This window comes from Rutidosis leptorrhynchoides, chromosome 1 (genome assembly GCF_046630445.1).
Source record: "Rutidosis leptorrhynchoides isolate AG116_Rl617_1_P2 chromosome 1, CSIRO_AGI_Rlap_v1, whole genome shotgun sequence".
NCBI lineage: Eukaryota > Viridiplantae > Streptophyta > Magnoliopsida > Asterales > Asteraceae > Rutidosis > Rutidosis leptorrhynchoides.
This window is the reverse complement of record NC_092333.1, coordinates 715342709-715364056: the sequence shown is the minus strand read 5'-3', so window position 1 is coordinate 715364056 and position 21348 is coordinate 715342709. Positions and strand designations below refer to the sequence as shown.

The 21348-nt window shown below is 32.5% G+C and overlaps 1 long non-coding RNA gene across 2 annotated transcripts; it reads left to right on the top strand.

The window, feature by feature from the left end:
- Nucleotides 1-291: 291 nt before the first annotated feature.
- LOC139886243 (uncharacterized) lies at nucleotides 292-20376 on the top strand. 2 transcript variants are annotated; one of them, XR_011772348.1, is made up of 3 exons: nucleotides 292-568; nucleotides 19810-19852; nucleotides 19950-20376. It is a non-coding gene; the product is annotated as an uncharacterized lncRNA (long non-coding RNA). The 2 variants fall into 2 exon arrangements; XR_011772349.1 differs by lacking the exon at nucleotides 292-568 and adding an exon at nucleotides 17595-17653.
- The last annotated feature ends 972 nt before the right edge of the window (nucleotides 20377-21348 follow it).

Sequence of the window (21348 nt, the reverse complement as noted above, 5' to 3'; positions counted from 1 at the left end):
ATATATATATATATATATATATATATATATATATATATATATATATATATATATATATATATATATATATATGTGTGTGTGTGTGTGTGTGTGTGTGTGTGTGTGTGTTTTCAGTTTAGCCGTATAAAAAAAAAGTGATCATCACAATTCACACTTAAATATGATAACAAAAGTTTGTTGTCATCCTTTTTAATATTTACTCTTGTTTTGTGAACAAATAAAATAACACACATATTATCTCATATGTGTTTGTTCTATTACTGCACCAAAGAAATAAAAGACTCTAAGTGGTTTTATTTTCTTGATTTCATTTTTGTGGTTCATCCCAAGAAAGAAGATGAGAAACAAAAGTTGTTGGCTTTTGTAAGACTAGATCAAACAAGTTGATTTTGATCGTTTGATTAAAGGTAGTATTATATATTACTTTTGGGTTATACGGACTAGCATCCGATTGATGTTGCTTGACGTGCTGTGTGGATCAACCATAGAGATATTCATACACTTTGAATATATGTTTCAACTTAGACGTGAACAATTCTTTATACCGTTCTTGCATTGCTCGCTAAAGGTATATCTAAACTCCTCTTTGTGAATTTATTACTTGGCAATTATTAGTAGTGTAATTGGATCTTGTTGGGATCGTTAATCGTGTGAATGTTTTACTTGAAAGTTTATAATAAAATAAATGATGTTTATTTTAATGATTAATAAAAGATGTTTATTTTCATGTTCCGCTGCGTTTCTAAATTTTAAAAGTACACACGATTTTCCATCAGTGGTATCCAAGCCGCTTTTACACCATTTTAATTGTCGTGTGACTATTCTTTAGATTTAGCTTTGTGGTGTATTGGTGAAAGTCAAAACCTTTTTGGTTTTTAAAGTCAACACGGTTGATTTAGACTTAACCTAATGACGCACAAATATGATTGAAAGAATATCACTAATTTAAATTGTAGATTTAATTATTATGGCTTGAATATTTATTAAAATTGTTGATTGTTGTATTCCATGATTGTACACATGCATTGTAACCATGGACAAGCTATATGTAGGTTTTAATAATGTAGTTATTAAAATTGGGATTGCATACATAGCCCGTAATGCCCCGACCTATTGGAAAAATCTTGGATGAATCTTCTGTAGTAACCAGCCAATCCTAAAAATTGATTATATGTGATTGTTGTGATTGTTGATTACAACAATATTATATAATCTTGATTATTTATTTTATTAGAAAGACCATTTTGAAGTCAAAGTTGTATTTTATTTATTTTTCAATTTCATAGTATTTATTTATGTTTATTCTAAATTGTAAAAGTATTAGATTAGTTGTATTTTTCAATTTTAAATAAATGTAATAAGATGAAGATTGAAAATATAGATCAACATGAAGTTTGACTTAAAAGATAGCGAACAGGTCAAGTTAACAACGATGACGTTTGTCAAGTTTTTTACTTGGTTATTGAATCAAGTGGGAGCTACAATATTACCCTTAGTTTGACCTCTTGATCCCATGTCGGCTCATGGGATCAAGCATATGATTTTTGGGCTAGGCTATATGTGTGTGATGCATGGTTGAGTTTTATTTTATGCATTTATATTTAATTGTTGATTATAATATATGCTAAATGTTTTTGATGAAAACATCAAATAAAACCGGTAACGAGTTTCAAGATTAAAATTGATGATTTTAAAAAGTTAAACTCTAACGAGTTTAAAGTTAAATATTTTTTGAAACTCAAATAATATATATGGGCGACATCTTTTAAAACTGTTTTAAAACGATACACAATGTGTATTTGTTATTTTTATATATAAAATAAAATAACAAACTAGACGCAGAAACACGATTGACATATATATAATTGGTTAAAATGTTTTTTTAACTAATAGTTGTAGTGAATCTTGTGTGCATGCATTATTCGTTGACACGAACGTTTTCTAAAATACTCGTCAAATTTAAGTCATGCCATCCAATGAGCTTGCAAACACTCCTCGTTATTTTTCTGATCTAGTGAGACTAGGCTGAATTATAGCCACGAGGTGGGTGTTTCGATCTAGTGAGACTAGCGTGAATTTTCACTGTTTCCAAATTGGACGACTTAATCGTATTCACGGTGAGACCTGAGTTCGAGGCAAGGATGGGACAAACATGCCATTAGATAATAGTGGTTTGTTGGACTGCATATATCTCTAGGTCCCATAATGATCTAAGAGTTGTACTTGTAAAGCAATTGGTACCCGCTACCTACCAATAGACTCCATAACTGCTAGCTGATCAACAGATGTGGCTATAGAACCTCTATGTGGATCTTAGGCTTTCGTAAATTAATTATTTTTTTAAATATTATAAAAACTTGGGTAGTTAATTAATTAAAGCTCAATATCGAAAATACTAAATTGAATCTTATATCTGTTGTAGATGTCAAATAATCAAAACGTAAACCAAAACACACTTCCTTCTTTGTTGGAGAAGGATAAACTCAATGTTCAAACTTCCTAGATTGGCACTGCAACCTGAGAATTGTTATCAAGCATGAATGGAAGTTGAACAAAATTAGAACCCTTATCCGATCCTCCTGTTTGCGCAGCTCCTGCTGCTAAGCAAAATGCTTATCGTAAGTTGTTCGATGAGTAGGAGAAGTAGGATGAAAGGGTGAAAAATAATAAGTCGAATACTTTGTGGAAGGGATATGGTAAATCATTTGCCAGGAAAATATTCCACCTTCCAAGAAGTAAATCCCAACAAAAGATACCGAATGTTTCCATTGTGGAAAGGTTGGCAATTGGAGAAGGAAGTTGTCCTATCTACCAATCTGAGCTGAGAAAAGGCAATGCTGGTAAGACTAGCAAACTCAGGTATATTTCATATACAGTTATATACTTTTTCTAGTGATTCCTGGATTTTTGTTAACCGGTTGTGGCCTTCACACCTGTAACAATATGAAAGGAATGAGAAGAAGTAATAGGCTGAAGAAAGGCACACTAGATTTGCGAGTGAGCAATGGAAATCAAGCTTCGATTGAAGCCATTGGTCACTATGAGCTTAATCTTCCAAGTGGTCTTATTGTTTTATTGAAACAATGTTATTATGCTCCTAGTATTAGGAGTAATATGATTTGAAAGATGCTGGTTTTGAACTTGCATTTACGCACTTTTATATTTCGATTTCTAAGGATAATATTTTTTATCTTAATGCCTATCCAAGTGATGGTATTTTTGAAATTGATATGCATGGTGTGATTTCAAATGAGAATTCTATGTATACATGTACCGCCAAGCAATTCAAGCAACGGTTGAATAAGACCTATCTATGACATTGTCATCTTGGTCATATAAACAACGCATTTCAAAACTCCATTCTTATAGACTTTTAGAATCAAATGACTTTGAGTCATTTGATGTATGTGAGTAATGTTTATGTGAAAGGATGACAAAAGCTCATTTCTCCGACTTAGGTGAAAGAGCTACATATCTTTTAGGACTAATACATATTGATGTATGTGGCCCTTTAAAACAATGTCTAGAAATGGTAAGTCTTACTTCGTTACAATAACCGATGGTTATAGTAGATATGGTTTTGTTTTAATTGCTGAAACATAATCATGAAGTTTTTGAAATGTTCAAAAGTCTTTCAAAATGAAGTAAAGAGTCAGCTTGGAAATATCATTAAATCACTTCACTCTGATGGATGAAGTGAGTATATGAGTCAAGAGTTTTTGGACCACCTGTAAAATTGTGGGATTGTCTTACAATTCACTCCACCTCACACACCATTACTCAATGATGAGTCTGAATGGAGGAATCGAACTTTATTTGATATGATTTGATCTATGATGAGTCTGACTATTCTACCATCATCTTTTTGGGTTATGCATTAGAGTCTGCTGCAGGCATACTCAATATGGTTCCAACCAAGAAGGTAGAAAAGACACCGTATGAAGTGTGGCATGGTAAGATTCCCAAGTTGTCTTATTTGAAATTATGGGGTTGTGAAGTGTATGTGAAGCATGACACTTCAAACAAATTAAAACCCTGAAGTACTAAATTTCACTTTATGGGATACCCAAAGGAAACAATGGGTTACTACTTTTACTACCAAGCTGAAAACAAAGTGTTCACTGCTCGGTTTGCTGAATTCTTTGAAAGAGATATTCTCTTACAAGAAGTCAGTGGGAGTAAAGTAGATCTTGAAGAAATTCAAGAATCCCAAAGTGACATACCTTCTGACGGTACTAGCCAACCGCACGTTGAAGCTGAACACATTGTTGGTGAGTCAGTACATGTTGCATCTGAACATCATAGGCCTGGTAGAACTCCTCATCGACATAAGAGGTTTGATTATCTAATTAATTCATATGAACCTCACCTAGAGGATTATGAACCCTCTAGCTACCGTGAGGCCATATAAGATCATGAATCCTAAAAATGGCGAGATACTATGAATGCAAATATGCAGTCCATGAAAGATAATCAAGTATGTGACTTGATTGATCTTCCACCCAATTGTAAGACAATGGAGTGCAAAATGAGTCTTCAAAGAGAAGACTAGCATGGATGGTAATGTAAACACTTTTAAAGCTCAATTCGTAGCAAAAGTTTATGATGAAACTTTTCCACTGATCGCGAGCTTTATACATTAGAATACTTATTGCCATAGCTACTTTTCATGATTATGAAGTATGGTAAATGGATATCATAATCGCTTTATAAATGGCGACCTAAGCGAGGACGTATATATGGTTCAGCCAAAAGGATCTATATATCCGAAGCATCCTATTAAAATATGCAAGCTTCTAAAATTCATTTATGGATTAAAGCAAGCATTCAGGAGCTAGAATCTTAAGTTTGATGAGAATATCAAAGAGTTTTGTTTTTCTCAAAACCAAGATGAGCTATGTGTTTACATTAAATCTAGTGGGAGCAAATTAGTGTGACGATCGCTCCAAATCCATATAGACGAACACGTCATTCATCGATTTCATTCGAGGTATTTGACCTCTATATGATATGTTTTGTAAACATTGCATTCTTTTAAAAAGGCACACCATAAATGAATATTAAATCAAAGGTTTTCGACATCTGATGATTTCTACATATAGACAATCACCGTAAATAATAGTTTACAATAATACTTTCGTTGACAATGCAGTCAAAATAAGATACATGGTGATGATTTGGTGAATGCAACGTTTCCTTGAAAAATATGTCATGTAAGACTCCATGCACATAGCTTGTCTAACACATAAGCAAACAGCGGAAGACTTCTAGGAAACTTGAGAATAAACATGCTAACAAGTGTCAACACAAAGGTTGGTGAGTTCATAGTTTTATAGTTTCATATAATCTGTATATAAAGGTAGATCACAAGATTTCAGTTATTTCATCCGAAATGTTTATCAAAAGATTCTACGAAATTGAGCACCCTGGTAACTAAACTTTAACGTTATAATAAGTACCCCTGTTTTAACATAAATGCAACCAACATGTACAATACACGCAATCCAACGTGTACTAAACTCAAATAGCATACGTCTGTTTTATAGTTCAGGCTAGGGTTTCTAAACCTGGAACAGACGGGGATGTCAAGCCCTATGGATCCATATACTACTACTCGCGCCCACCAGTTCTTATAACCGGCAGTTACTAGTTACCAAAGCTAAGGGATTTTCGGTTCAAACTCAGTATAGAATTTAGTATGTACTTGTGTCCATTGTTTTTAAAATAAAGTGCATTTATTCTCAGCCTAAAAATATATATTGCAAAATCATTTAAAAAGGGAGCAAATGAAACTCACCTTAGCAGCATATAAAGTCGTTCACCAAAATGTGACCGAAACTCGGATTACCAAATAACCGTAGATCTCAACCTAGAGAACATATGTTGGTCAATAAATGTCTATCAAGCTAAGTCTGATCATAGTGTATCACAATCCTAATGCTCGAGATCGACATACAAAAGTTATCCAAAGTCGTTTTAAAAAGTCAATTTTGACAATAGTTCAACAAAACGAGACATACCTTATATAAGGAGTCATTTACTCGGTTGGTAATATTTAAAAATCCATTTTATCAATCTCGTAAACAAGTTGTTTAAATCTTAATTGCAGATTCAAAAGCAATTTCAATTAACGTCAATCATAATTCAGTTGATCATATCTCTTAATCCATTCATCGAAACTATTCGATATCTAAATGAAAAGTCATTGATTTTTCGCCAGCTTTCCAAAAACATGCATATCATATACCTTTTACCAGTAACATATGTATTTAATTTGTGATTCATCATAAACTGTTTAACGACAAAATTTAGCATACAAGCATGTATAAATATATATACTCGAGCACTAGACATGGATACACAATTAATATATAAAAGATAAAATATGAGTGCTTACGTATCAATATTGAGATTCAATATTGTAGGAAAGTACGTAGACGTAACGGAGATGATAAACACTAGGTTTGATTCATAAATATACCCCCGAACATTACCCATAACCTCCTTGGCAATAACCCATAATTTCCTTAGCTCTATCCCGCTCGAAAACCATTTTGAAAGTGACACGCTCATAACCTCGTTGTAGTATTTTTATGTATAATACTAATTAATAATATTAATAATAATAAGATTAATAATAATATTAATCTTAATAATAATAATAATAATAATAATAATAATAATAATAATTTATAATATATATATATATATATATATATATATATATATATATATATATATATATATATATATATATATATATATATATATGAGAGAAGAGGTCGAGAGATAGATTGAGTAAAAAAAATTGGCAGAAACGATCGAGCTTTATAATGTGGCCTGATATCAGACCCCATGCGATCGCATGGGGAATGTGAGGGAATTCCATGCGATCGCATGGATCCCTTTTCCAGCTCACATTGTTTTGATTTCTTCCTCGTCGACATAATATTATAATATAAATATAATAAATAATTTATATAATTAATTATATATTATATTAAATTCATGTGCATAGTTGACTTGTAATTTTCGTCCCGATAAGTCATACGTTGTCACTCGACTTCTGTCCCGGTTCTGGTTTTTCGAACGTCCTTTCGTATACTGAGAAAATTTGCATTTTACATTTTAGGATACGTACCTTTGTCAAAATATAGCCTTAAATTATCCCTAAACTATATCACTCGAAATATAATTTATACATTTGAGTGTTTTGGTCATTTACTTCTATAAATCAACGTCTCGCTATTTGTTAAAATACATTTTAAAATAGCATTTTACTGTAGCAAAGTTACTGTAGCATAGTTTTTTTAATTGTAGCAAATAGTGATTTTTGAAAACACTGTAGCTTTTCGGGTACTGTAGCAATTTGAAAATACTGTAGCAAATTAGTGTTTTACTGCTTCATCTTAAACGTTTTAGTTAACTTATCTAAATATCAAACAGATAATCAAACCAATAAGGTTAATGCACAGTATCATTTTCACAACACTTTGTTACGTTTTCAAGTTATAGCATATGTATCTATTTACATATAATTGTTCGCGAATCGTTAAGAACAATCGAAGGGTAATTGAATAGTTCAAAATTTTGAGATTCAACTTCATAGACTTTGCTTATCGTGTCAGAAATGTTAATCATACAAAGATTAAGTTTAAATTTGATCAGAAATTTCCGGGTCATCACAGTACCTACCCGTTAAAGAAATTTCGTCCCGAAATTTGAGTGAGGTCGTCATGACTAACAATAAAATGTTTTTATGATGAATATGAGTTGATTAATAGAATTTTATCATCGTTGAATAATTATGGATAAAACAATCTAATTACTCGAAGCGTATGAGAGAAGTTATAGAGATTCGTCTTATTTATTAATGTAGTAACGATTTATTTCCGGATTTTAAGGAATAGAAAATCTTCATAATCTAAATAAGATTTGATTCTTTGGAAATTGCGGAAATTAGGATTTTCTTTGATTAAATGCGTAATCTGCCTCGATTGCTGTGTCCAATATTTCGCTATAAATTGACCACTTCCGTTTCATTTATTCTCACCATTTCTACATCTTCTTCCTCATTTCATACCTTCAAAAGATTGTGAAATGCTTCATCCAGTTCTGATTCTTGATATACTCCTAACCTTCATATCTGTTATTCTTCTCTTTCATTTACCACCGGAGGATTTTATTTACTTTTACTTTTATCTTGGGGTTATAGTGTTATTAATTTTCCCGTGTCTTTACGTTGCAATACGTATTGATATACACGGTTTGTAAATTTTTGGGGTTGTTATCGGGCTTTTATTCTCCTTTATATTTCAGAACTCTATGCTTTCGATTTCTCTTCCCGACCTTAAGTCAAGCGAATAATGGTCCAGAATTTGTAGGTATGAATTTCAGATGAACATAATTAATGTTCTAAGAAAGAAATTGTAATGGCACGATCTTGATTTGTCAAATTACCAGAATATCTGGAAAAGACCGAATCATCAAGAAATATATTTTCTTGATATATTTAGAGATTATATAGAATGAAAGAGTTATGTAACATGGTTCATGATGAGGGTGTGATCTGTGAACCTTTATCACGTTCCATTAGAAACTCAGCATGACTTACTGTAATATAATCACGTTGATCAAATGTCATTATATTATACTAACTCATGCTTCAATTCCCAACATTACTTTAAAATATTTATATTTTAAACTTGAAAGTTTCAGAATTTAGAAACTAAAATAGTTTCTTTTATGGTGTAACACAGATATCCTAAGGAGAAAATTGATTTTCGATAAGAATGATTATGGAATTATCTCCAGAAATATGGAGGATATTTACAATGAAAGATACGATGATATCTTAGAATTTCTAATATCAGAGGATGATGAAGAATATTGTCCGCAAGGGTTTAGATTCGGAAGCAAGGTATTCGTTAATGGCTTCAGCAGATACTGAATCATTTGGATTCTTTGAAGACAGGTTTCGTCCTTGTGATTTATCCACAGCCTCTTTCATACTTTGCTCAATCCGTTTTCCAGTTCCAAACTTTCTCTTTTTCTGAGCTTTGCCAGCACACTATCCTTTATCATCAAACTTTTTACTGTTAAGGTTGTTTACAGTTTTTTGCTGCTTCATCATCATTTTTCAAGATTTCGAGAACTAGTTCGTAGTTTAAGGTGTTTTTCAGAAACTTCACATTCGAAATCTGTAAGTCTAGAAGATAGATGTTATCTATATATAACTGTTGTCGTAGAAAATGCTGCGAGATTCAAAATACTGATTGCTAATTCCCGGTAGTTGGTATGACAAGATGTAGGTGAGTAAATGATGGTGTTTCAATGAGTATAATGATTTTTCGGAAGGTCACAGATCAATGAAGTTGTTGGTAAATTTACTGCTAATGTGGTGGAACATGAAAGGTTCCCCAGTAACAAGAACGTATATATCAAGGTTATAATAAGGTTAATCTGAAAAGTCGAAGTTGACTGGTTGAAAGTGTGGTAAAACTGGATACTTTGAAAAGGGATTGCAAGATTATTTTCGGTAATAACAATGCTAAAGGATCTTTCACATTTTTAAGTCAAAGTATAGCTTTGAAAGATGTAGAGATCTAAGAGTGATGTTTTCTGTTAAATCTTGGCTTGGATTCTGATTTTTCAAAATCAGAATATGTAATTGAATTTGTATGGAAACGATTGTATATCGCTGTGAGCATAGTTAATAATTTTTGAATCAAAGTTGAAAAATGTACATTATAACATATTAATTGTGAACTTATATATTTCCCGGGAATTACCTACCCGTTAAAGATTTCACAATTAATACTTTGTACAAAAGAATTTTTATTACCGTCTTTATGAAAATATATGTATGTATATTTTCTTTAGATGTAATACAGATTTGATGAGTCAATATCATATTAAGCTCATTTGATTTTTGACTTGAATGAATAATCTCTAAAACATTAAGGATTACATAATCTTCGCTGAGTATTTCACTAATGAAATCAATACTTCATTATTTATTCTTATTCCTCGGTGAAGGATATTGATGCTCGTGGAATTTTTGTAAACCTTACAAGGCACAGATGATGTTTTCTGGAAAGTTTCGAGTACATCGAAAATGAAAATGTAAAATCAATTATGTAATTGAATAATACACTTTGTTTATTAGGAAATGAAATTCATTGAGTTGAAACAGAGATTGTAGTTAACGATTGTTAAGTTATTAACGAAGGATGTATAGCATATTAGTAACATGAACTAACCGAGTAGTACCTACCAGTTATGATTCACATGTAATAGCTTAGTATGAAAAGATTTATTTTGTTTTCAAATTTCACATATATATATATATATATATATATATATATATATATATATATATATATATATATATATATATATATATATATATATATAATATACATATAATTTCTTCAGGGAAAATGAGTTAATACTTCATAACTCGTTGATACAATATACGCGTTGTTGATTTGTGATGATGTTGGTGATTATGAAATTGGCGAAACTTATAGTGCTACAGGTTTTGCCGGTGTTGGTGATACTGACGATACCGTTGATGCTGCTGGTCAAGCAAGTCTAGCTTGTAAATCGTGCACCATTCCGGTCAGGGTTTCTACTCTTCCTTCTATCATTTCGGTCCACTCATCTGATTTACGGTTACGGCTGGAATAGATTATCTCTAAGACTTTGGAGATTACATAATCACCGCAGAATATTTCTCCAATGAAATTATGAATCAATACTTTATCGGTTATTGTTGTTGGTACTCCTTGGTATCTATGGTGCGTATGACGTTGATGTTCGAGGTACAGATTGTGATGTTGAGGTGTGGGATGCGGATGTCGTTGTTGGTGGTGGTGATGATACTGTTGGTGTTGCTGATGGTGGTACTGTTGCTGCCGGTGCTGCTGCTGGTGCTTGTAACCTTTCCACCACATTCTCCAAAGCCACTACCCGAGCGCGAAGCTCGTTGACTTCTTCTATTACACCGGGGTGATTGTCGGTTCGGACGAGTGGACGAATAAGATCTAGAATTTGAGATAATATATAATCGTGACGACACACTCTTGAAATGAGAGAGAAAATGAAGTCTCGAATAGGTTCGCCGGTAAGTGCTTCAGGTTCTTCGCCAAGAGGGCAATGTGGTGGATGGAAGGGATCACCTTCTTTTTGTCTCCAATGACTAAGCAGGCTACGAACCCATCCCCAATTCATCCAGAATAGGTGATGGCTAATTGGTTGATCCATTCCGGTTACACTGTCTTCAGAGTTCAGGTGAATATCCATATCGGAATAGCTGTCGGAGTTTAAGGAATTTGAACTAGATACGTGATCCATCTTGTATAATTAGAGGGATGATTCTTGATATGAAATAGATTATAGAATTTAGATTGGAACTCTTCAACACATAATTTACATATGTATATATAATACCAAAATCCCGTAAATTACGGAGAAATTTTCGGAAGATGTCAGGAAAAGTTTACAGTAACAGATACGCTAAGATATGAATTTTTATCTATACACTATTTATATGCAAGAAAACGTGTCTAGACTTAAGAATGATAAGCATGTAATTTTCGACAAGAAATGATAAGCAAAAATTTTGACAAGCAGACACAGTCGAAGTCCAGACTTACGAATGTATCCTAACAACTATCAGTTAGACACACTAATGCAAGACCTGGTTCACTAAGACCAACGCTCTAATACCAACTGTGACGATCGCTCCAAATCCATATGGACGAACATGTCATTCATTGATTTCATTGCGAGGTATTTGACCTCTATATGATACGTTTTGTAAACATTGCATTCTTTTAAAAAGGCACACCATAAATGAATATTAAATCAAAGATTTTCGACATCTGATGATTTCTACATATAGACAATCACCGTAAATAACAGTTTACAATAATACTTTCGTTGACAATGCAGTCAAAATAAGATACATGGTGATGATTTGGTGAATGCAACGTTTCCTTGAAAAATATATCATGTAAGACTCCATGCACATAGCTTGTCTAACACATAAGCAAATAGCGGAAGACTTCTAGGAAACCTGAGAATAAACATGCTAACAAGTGTCAACACAAAGGTTGGTGAGTTCATAGTTTTATAGTTTCATATAATCTGTATATAAAGGTAGATCACAAGATTTCAGTTGTTTCATCCGAAATGTTTATCAAAAGATTCTACGAAATTGAGCACCCTGGTAACTAAACTTTAACGTTATAATAAGTACCCCTGTTTTAACATACATGCAACCAACATGTACAATACACGCAATCCAACGTGTACTAAACTCAAATAGCATACGTCTGTTTTATAGTTCAGGCTAGGGTTTCTAAACATGGAACAGACGGGGATATCAAGCCCTATGGATCCATATACTACTACTCGCGTCCACCAGTTCTTATAACCGGCAGTTACTAGTTACCAAAGCTAAGGGATTTTCGGTTCAAACTCAGTATAGAATTTAGTATGTACTTGTGTCCATTGTTTTTAAAATAAAGTGCATGTATTCTCAGCCCAAAAATATATATTGCAAAATCATTTAAAAAGGGAGCAAATGAAACTCACCTTAGCAGCATATAAAGTAGTTCACCAAAATGTGACCGAAACTCGGATTACCAAATAACCGTAGATCTCAACCTAGAGAACATATGTTGGTCAATAAATGTCTATCAAACTAAGTCTGGTCATAGTGTATCACAATCCTAATGCTCGAGATCGACATACAAAAGTTATCCAAAGTCATTTCAAAAAGTCAATTTTGACAATAGTTCAACAAAACGAGACATACCTTATATAAGGAGTCATTTACTCGGTTGGTAATATTCAAAAATCCATTTTATCAATCTCGTAAACAAGTTGTTTAAATCTTAATTGCAGATTCAAAAGCAATTTCAATTAACGTCAATCATAATTCAGTTGATCATATCTCTTAATCCATTCATCGAAACTCTTCGATATCTAAATGAAAAGTCATTGATTTTTCACCAGCTTTCCAAAAACATGCATATCATATACCTTTTACCAGTAACATATGTATTTAATTCGTGATTCATCATAAACTGTTTAACGACGAAATTTAGCATACAAGCATGTATAAATATATATACTCGAGCACTAGACATGGATACACAATTAATATATAAAAGATAAAATATGAGTGCTTACGTATCAATATTGAGATTAAATATTGTAGGAAAGTACGTAGACGTAACGGAGATGATAAACACTAGGTTTGATTCATAAATATACCCCCGAACATTACCCATAACCTCCTTGGCAATAACCCATAATTTCCTTAGCTCTATCCCGCTCGAAAACCATTTTGAAAGTGACACGCTCATAACCTCGTTGTAGTATTTTTATGTATAATACTAATTAATAATATTAATAATAATAAGAGTAATAATAATATTAATCTTAATAATAATAATAATAATAATAATAATAATAATAATAATAATAATAATAATAATAATATATATATATATATATATATATATATATATATATATATATATATATATATATATATATATATATATATATATATATATATATATATATATATGAGAGAAGAGGTCGGGAGATAGATTGAGTAAAAAAAATGGCAGAAACGATCGAGCTTTATAATGTGGCCTGATATCAGACCCCATGCGATCGCATGGGGAATGTGAGGGAATTCCATGCGATCGCATGGATCCCTTTTCCAGCTCACATTGTTTTGATTTCTTCCTCGTCGACATAATATTATAATATAAATATAATAAATAATTTATATAATTAATTATATATTATATTAAATTCATGTGCATAGTTGACTTGTAATTTTCGTCCCGATAAGTCATACGTTGTCACTCGACTTCTGTCCCGGTTCTGGTTTTTCGAACGTCCTTTCGTATACTGAGAAAATTTGCATTTTACATTTTAGGATACGTACCTTTGTCAAAATATAGCCTTAAATTATCCCTAAACTATATCACTCGAAATATAATTTATACATTTGAGTGTTTTGGTCATTTACTTCTATAAATCAACGTCTCGCTATTTGTTAAAATACATTTTAAAATAGTGTTTTACTGTAGCAAAGTTACTGTAGCAAAGTTTTTTTTACTGTAGTAAATAGTGTTTTTTGAAAACACTGTAGCTTTTCGGGTACTGTAGCAATTTGAAAATACTGTAGCAAATTAGTGTTTTACTGGTTCATCTTAAATGTTTTAGTTAATTTATCTAAATATCAAACAGATAATCAAACCAATAAGGTTAATGCACAGTATCATTTTCACAACACTTTGTTACGTTTTCAAGTTCTAGCATATGTATCTATTTACATATAATTGTTCGCGAATCGTTGAGAACAATCGAATGGTAATTGAATAGTTCAAAATTTTGAGATTCAACTTCATAGACTTTACTTATCGTGTCAGAAATATTAATCATACAAAGATTAAGTTTAAATTTGATCAGAAATTTCAGGGTCATCACAATTTGTCTTCTTGATCTTGTATGTGTATGACATAATGTTTATTGGAAATAACATTTCAACTTGCAAGATGTCAAGTCTTGGCTTGAAAAATGTTTTTCCATAAAGGATCTTGGCGAAGCTACTTATATACTTGGAATCATGATCTATAGAAATAAATTCAAATGGCTTATTGGTTTGAATTAATGTACATATCTTCTCTTGCAGAGATTCAGCATGCATTACTCCAACCTTGAAGCATTGCCAATGCAAAAGGGCATAATCTTGAGCAAGTCTCAAAGTCTTATCACACATGATGAGATAAGACGAATGAAATGTATCCCATATGCTTCGGCTATAGGATCCATTATGTATGCCATTTTATGTACTAAAGTGATGTCTCGTTATTTTTGAGTTTGACGAGTCGTTATGAACAAAATCTAGGTTAAGAACATTTGATTGTTGTTAAGAATATTCTTAAGTATTTGTAGAGTACTAAAGATATGCTCTTGGTTTATGATGGTTTGGAAAAGGAGTTAAGTATTAACCATAATACATATGCTAGTTTCCAAACTGATTGAGATGATTCTTGATCCCATTCAGGTTGTGTCTTTGTCATGATAGGACTAGACAGTTAATTGAAAGAGCTCAAAGTAGAGCTTTATTGCACATTCTACAACAAAAGCAGAATACATTGTTACCTGAGATGCTGCTCAGAAAGTTGTCTGGATAAGGAAGTTTGTTGTTGAACTCAGAGTAGTACACAACAATAAATTTTCTATAAAGATGTATTGTCATAGTTTGATTATTATAACACTTCCGAAAGAATCACATGTACATAAAAGTATCCGACACATTCTTCGAAAGTTTGACTACATTCGTAAAGTCATTGTGGGGAATGAAATTAGTATTCTTAAGGTTCATACAGATGATATCGTGGCTGACCCGTTCACGAAGCCCTTGATGCACAACCAGCATGATGATCATGCTTGTAATATTGGACTTCGTTAAGCTACTAATCTTTTTCATTTGTAATTTAGTATTTGGATATTTCTAGAACATTAAGCAGTTTTATCTTAATGAATTGAGATACTTGGTATGGTCGTTTTCATTTATATCACTATGTTCTATATTAGCATGTTTAATTCATGAATAATTGTTGATTATTCTAAATTTCCATAATCGGTCATGTTATGGGAGTAACATGAATTAAGATTATTATGAAATTTGGTTTTATTCACTGATGGTGAATAGTTAACTAGTCGAGGCCAAAATTCATATGTATTCATTGATGATGAATATTGTAATGACCCAATCATGAGATGTCATTACATGGATCGTCGTCAATAGTGAATCTCATAATGCTTATGTTTTTGTGTCCTTAGACCTGAGATGTATATGCTGGTTTTTAATTGTATGACATATTATACTTTGATATGGTTAAACGCTATCCTGAACAAGGTAGTTATAAAGGTCATCATTGGGTATGATGTGAAGTACATGACGAACGCATATAATCAAAATGGGATTTATTCCTCTATGTGAGAGTATGATACCACTGGGCCTCTCGATGAAAGTGAATGGATATTTACACGGCCGTGTCCAAGCTATATTGAATGTAGATCAATTTTAACTTGGTGATCGCATTCAAAATTTTCTAGATCGAGAAACAGAATTAATTGACAAATGAGAATGACTAGATCCATGTCTCATGTCAACTCGGTATTGGTAATAAAGGGACAATAGACACTCAATCATTACATCATTTTTAATAATAATAATGATAGTTCGTTTAGCTGAAACAAACACTTGTATATTTTCTGGGGCATTAACGTGTTGCTAGACGCCAATATATGTCGGTATATTTTTCTAGATGTTATGTCCTGCACAAGTAGGAGTTTGTTGGTTTAGTGTGCACGTCATAACACAAATCTATACTACCGCTTATGTACAGGACTATGGGGTCACACACATTAAGAATTTAGACACTAATTAATATATAATGCTGTTATATAATTGTAACACATAATTTGTGGAAGTATAATTTAATTAAATATGATTTAATTAAATTATTTTAAAGTCTTAAATTTATTAATTAGATATTGTATCTAATTAATATTTTGTCTAACTAGTATCTTGTTTCTTGTAACAAAGTAAAAAATTGGATAACTTTTTCAATTTGCAAATCTGACATGTTGAAACCATCTCACCCACTTCGACAGTCAGTAATCATAATCATGTACAATAATGCACAAGTGGGTTCACATGTTTTTGTTTTTGTTGAAAAGGAAATAAATAAAATATTATACTCCGTACATGAATTCATATATATATATATATATATATATATATATATATATATATATATATATATATATATATATATATATATATATATATATATTCAGTTTAGCCGTATAAAAAAAAAGTGATCATTACAATTCACACTTAAATATGATAACAAAAGTTTGCTGTCATCCTTTTCAATATTTACTCTTGTTTTGTGAACAAATAAAATAACACACATATTATCTCATATGTGTTCTATTACTGCACCAAAGAAATAAAAGAGTCAAGTGGTTTTATTTTCTTGATTTCATTTTTGTAGTTCATCCTAAGAAAGAAGATGAGAAACAAAAGTTGTTGGCTTTTGTAAGACTAGATCAAACAAGTTGATTTTGATCGTTTGATTAAAGGTAGTATTATATATTACTTTTGGGTTATACGAACTAGCATCCGATTGGTGTTGCTTGACGTGTTGTGTGGATCAACCATAGAGATATTCATACACTTTGAATATATGTTTGAAAAAATTGCGCGGTTGGTCCCTGTGGTTTACATGAAATGGGGTGTTTGGTCCCTGAACTTCATTTTCGGGGTTGCTGGTCCCTGTGATTTTCAAAACACGCGTGGGTGGTCCCTGTCAGGGACCAACTACCCCGAAAATGAAAGTTCAAAACAGGTGTAGTTGGTCCCTGTTAGGGACCAACCACGCGTGTTTTGAAAATCACAGGGACCAACAACCCCGAAAGTGAAGTTCAGGGACCAAACACCCCATTTCATGTAAACCACAAGGACCAACCGCGCAATTTTCTCTATATGTTTCAACTTAGCCGTGAACAATTCTTTCTACCGTTCTTGCATCGCTCGCTAAAGGTATATCTAAACTCCTCTTTGTGAATTTATTACTTGACAATTATTAGTTGTATAATTGGATCTTGTTGGGATCGTTAATCGTGTGAATGTTTTACTTGAAAGTTTATAATAAAATAAATGATGTTTATTTTAATGATTAATAAAAAATGTTTATTTTCATGTTCCGCTGCGTTTCTAAATTTTAAAAGTACACACGATTCATGTGTATACACCTTTTACTAAATATATAACCCAACATTTACAACTAAATCACCATCAAAAACTTGAAACTCACAGACATACGCTTTTTAACAAGTCATGGCGCAATCCATATCAAAATCGCCAATTCTAAACAGATTTTGGCAAATAAACATCGAAACCAACATGGGACTTGTTTGACAAGCCACAATATTAACCCTGGTCGAAAGCTGGAAACCAGCAACGGGCATTTTTCACAAGCCACGACATATATTGACACCTTGAAACCGTCAATTGTATACTGACTTAGGAAAACCAACATCAAAACCATAAAGCAACAAACCTGGAACACATAGCAAAACCGGTCCTGTAAACATATTTTGGGAAAACCAACATCGAAGCCCACAGAAGAGGACTCGTACAAGCCATGACATAAATCCATAATGAAACTGTCAATTTAAAATAAATTCTGGCAAACTAACATCGAAACCCACAAGGGACTTTTTGTTGAGAATATAAACCCGTACCATATTATACATTATTCAAGCGGTATTTATAAAGGACACATAAACCCTAATAACTATTCAAACCCTAATGGACCCAAGCCCACAATTGGGTTGGGCCATTAACCTATCTTCTAACACTCCCCGGCAGTCCGAGTGGCGAAATCGCGAAAGCTCGGACTGGAAGAAAACAATAAATATTAAATAAAGGAAATAAAATAAACTCTATTTTTTCATTTGTCTTGCATCGAATAGACCGATCTTCGTTGATAGAGTTGCAGATTTCTTGACGACTTCTCCTTTTCCGTAGCGTTTTTTTTTTTCTTTTTACGCCGTGGCTTGCTGTGCCTAAGGATCAAGTACCGATTTGATATGCTACTTTTGTCAATGATAACGATCTTCATCAACGCTGCAAATAAACTTTTTTTTTAATATATTCCTCTTTTTTTTCGGGGTTTGGAACCTAGTCATGCTAGGCGGCTCAGCCCCACGCCGATTATTGAAAATTTAAAATAAAAAACAAGAACTAGACGATGTTAACGAAAACATTACAAGGCGGTTGTAGAACTTTTTTTTTTTTTTTTTTTTTGGTGATGGTATATGTTGAATTGAATGGTGGCAAGTAAGTAGAAACTAGGACAAATGGCTTACACGTATCAGGCAACCATTATAAGTGTGCCGCATGATGTTTTATTAAGGATAAAAAGAGATGGTGAGGTGAAAGAAATCGGCGGCCTTTATTAGGTATTTCGGTGGGGGGTTTTTTTGAGATGAGGGAAGAAAAAAAAACATCGGTAAACGATAATGAAGTGCAATTTTAAACCAATATTCTTAGGGAAAAAAATGAAAGAAGTTGATTATCCCATCATATCACAATCGAGGGACATCAAGGATGGAATTTGGTGGAGATGATTCAACCAGGATCGAATACTTCTGATACCATGTTGAGAATATAAACCCCTACCTTATTATACATTATTCAAGCGGTATTTATAAAGGACACATAAACCCTAATAACTATTCAAACCTTAATGGACACAAGCCCACAATTGGGTTGGGCCATTAACCTATCATCTAACACTTTTCAGAAGACGACTCATCGAAAGTTTTAAACCCACAAGGGACGTTCTTTTACGGTCCAAGGTATAATAATCCCGTATATCGGTAACCATCAATTCGTTTCAAATTTTGGGAATCCAACATCAAAATTACAAACAAACAAGTCCAAACTAAAAGGTGCCAGAGTATAAGATTTTACTAACTCAGGATACATGTCTTCAGAGGCCAGGAATAAACTCCTAGTCAAAAAATGAATTTCATCAAAAGAAACATTGATGATTAAACTGCCATGGTTGCATACTCTAGCTAGGCCACATCAGTGAGAGATTACGGCTGTCATGCATCTCACCATGACATCATAGCCTTCATGTAAGTAAAACCGGGATGACTAATATGACTTCATGTATAACTTTGTAGTGGCAGGTCCAGCCAAGGCAAACGTTCCCGCAAAGCAAGCACGGTACATAATTCATTCCATTAATAACAAGAAAGCTATTCATTAGTTCAGATATTGCCTTTTTTAAAGAAATAATATTTTTATTTATTTATATGTTAAGGATCCGATCCTTCAGTACATGAAGCGCCAGAAGTGTCAGTGAAAGTATCCGGTGAATAAAGAATAGTCTTTTCCATTTCATTATCTAGTCTAGAGGAATATGGTACCAAGGGAGATATATATGTTACAGATAATACTAATGATATAATCTTTACTAGTTATTTTGCTTTACCTAAGATTGGCATAATGAATTGAGATATTTTGATATTACATACTCATAAAATACTGTTTAATGTTGATTATGTGGAGATATATCATCTGTTAAGGTGAGCCATATATTTTAATTTGCAACAGGACGCACATATGTCATCCCAAATATTTCGTACGCTTGAAGATGCGATATGCATGATGGTGCCATCTTGTTCTATTGGGAAACAAGTTGTAAATAAAGATTTCCTCTTCATAGTACAAAGTTTTACTTAAATGAATTATAGAGATCATCCATACATAGTGCAGCAACTACACCTTCATTATCACCACTGATTCAATAATAATAAAAACCGGGATGACTAATGAATGACTTCATGTATAAAATGATTTGGTGCCACTCAGTCTAAACTCGTTTTCTTGATGCATCCTACAAAGTTCAATAACGTGAGAATTAGATTGCTGCTAATGGATATTTGGCTGGTTGTTTAAGATTCTTGGGCTCGACAAATGCGTGTTCTAAAAGCTCTCTAGCATACAGTTCTCTATGAACTCTTTAATTTTGGGATCACTGACATTTTCAAGAGAAGCAGGGCATAATACCCTTTTAAATAAACTCACCGTATAAGAATCTTTATTCAATACAACATTGAGAGACAGAAACGGCTCAATGCTTGTGGAGATACTAACCTTTAGTGTTGATGGATTTGTTCTTTAGGATCGGGTCGGCTTTGGGCTCAATCTTTAGCTTTGTTTCCACCTGATAAATTCGATACAACAGAATAGGAAATCAACAATGTAAACGACAGACTTAAAGTTAAAGGGACTATCTCTATTATATTTTTCTTATACATATAAAATCAAATATACTATATCGAACCAATAAATGTACTTTCAGTACGTTAGGCCATACATGGTACAATCTGTGTATAAATCCTTATAAGTTCTTCAGCAATAATCGCAATACTTCTAAAAGAAAATAGTGTGAGCATTCAGACAAAAAGTTGTTTCAGGGCCCTCACTATGAGAATAAAATGTGTATCCGTTACCTGAAACCAAGACGCGTATAAATAATATAAAATCAATCAGACTTTGCATCATAAACTCACCCCTACAATAGGATCGGTAGTAACAAACGAGATCAATTTCTTAAGACTAATATGAGTATCAATTTTCAATGGGCAAATAAAAACTGCCACCCAAACATTATATATAACTTTCAGAAATTGGTAGCTTCTACAAAAATTATCGCG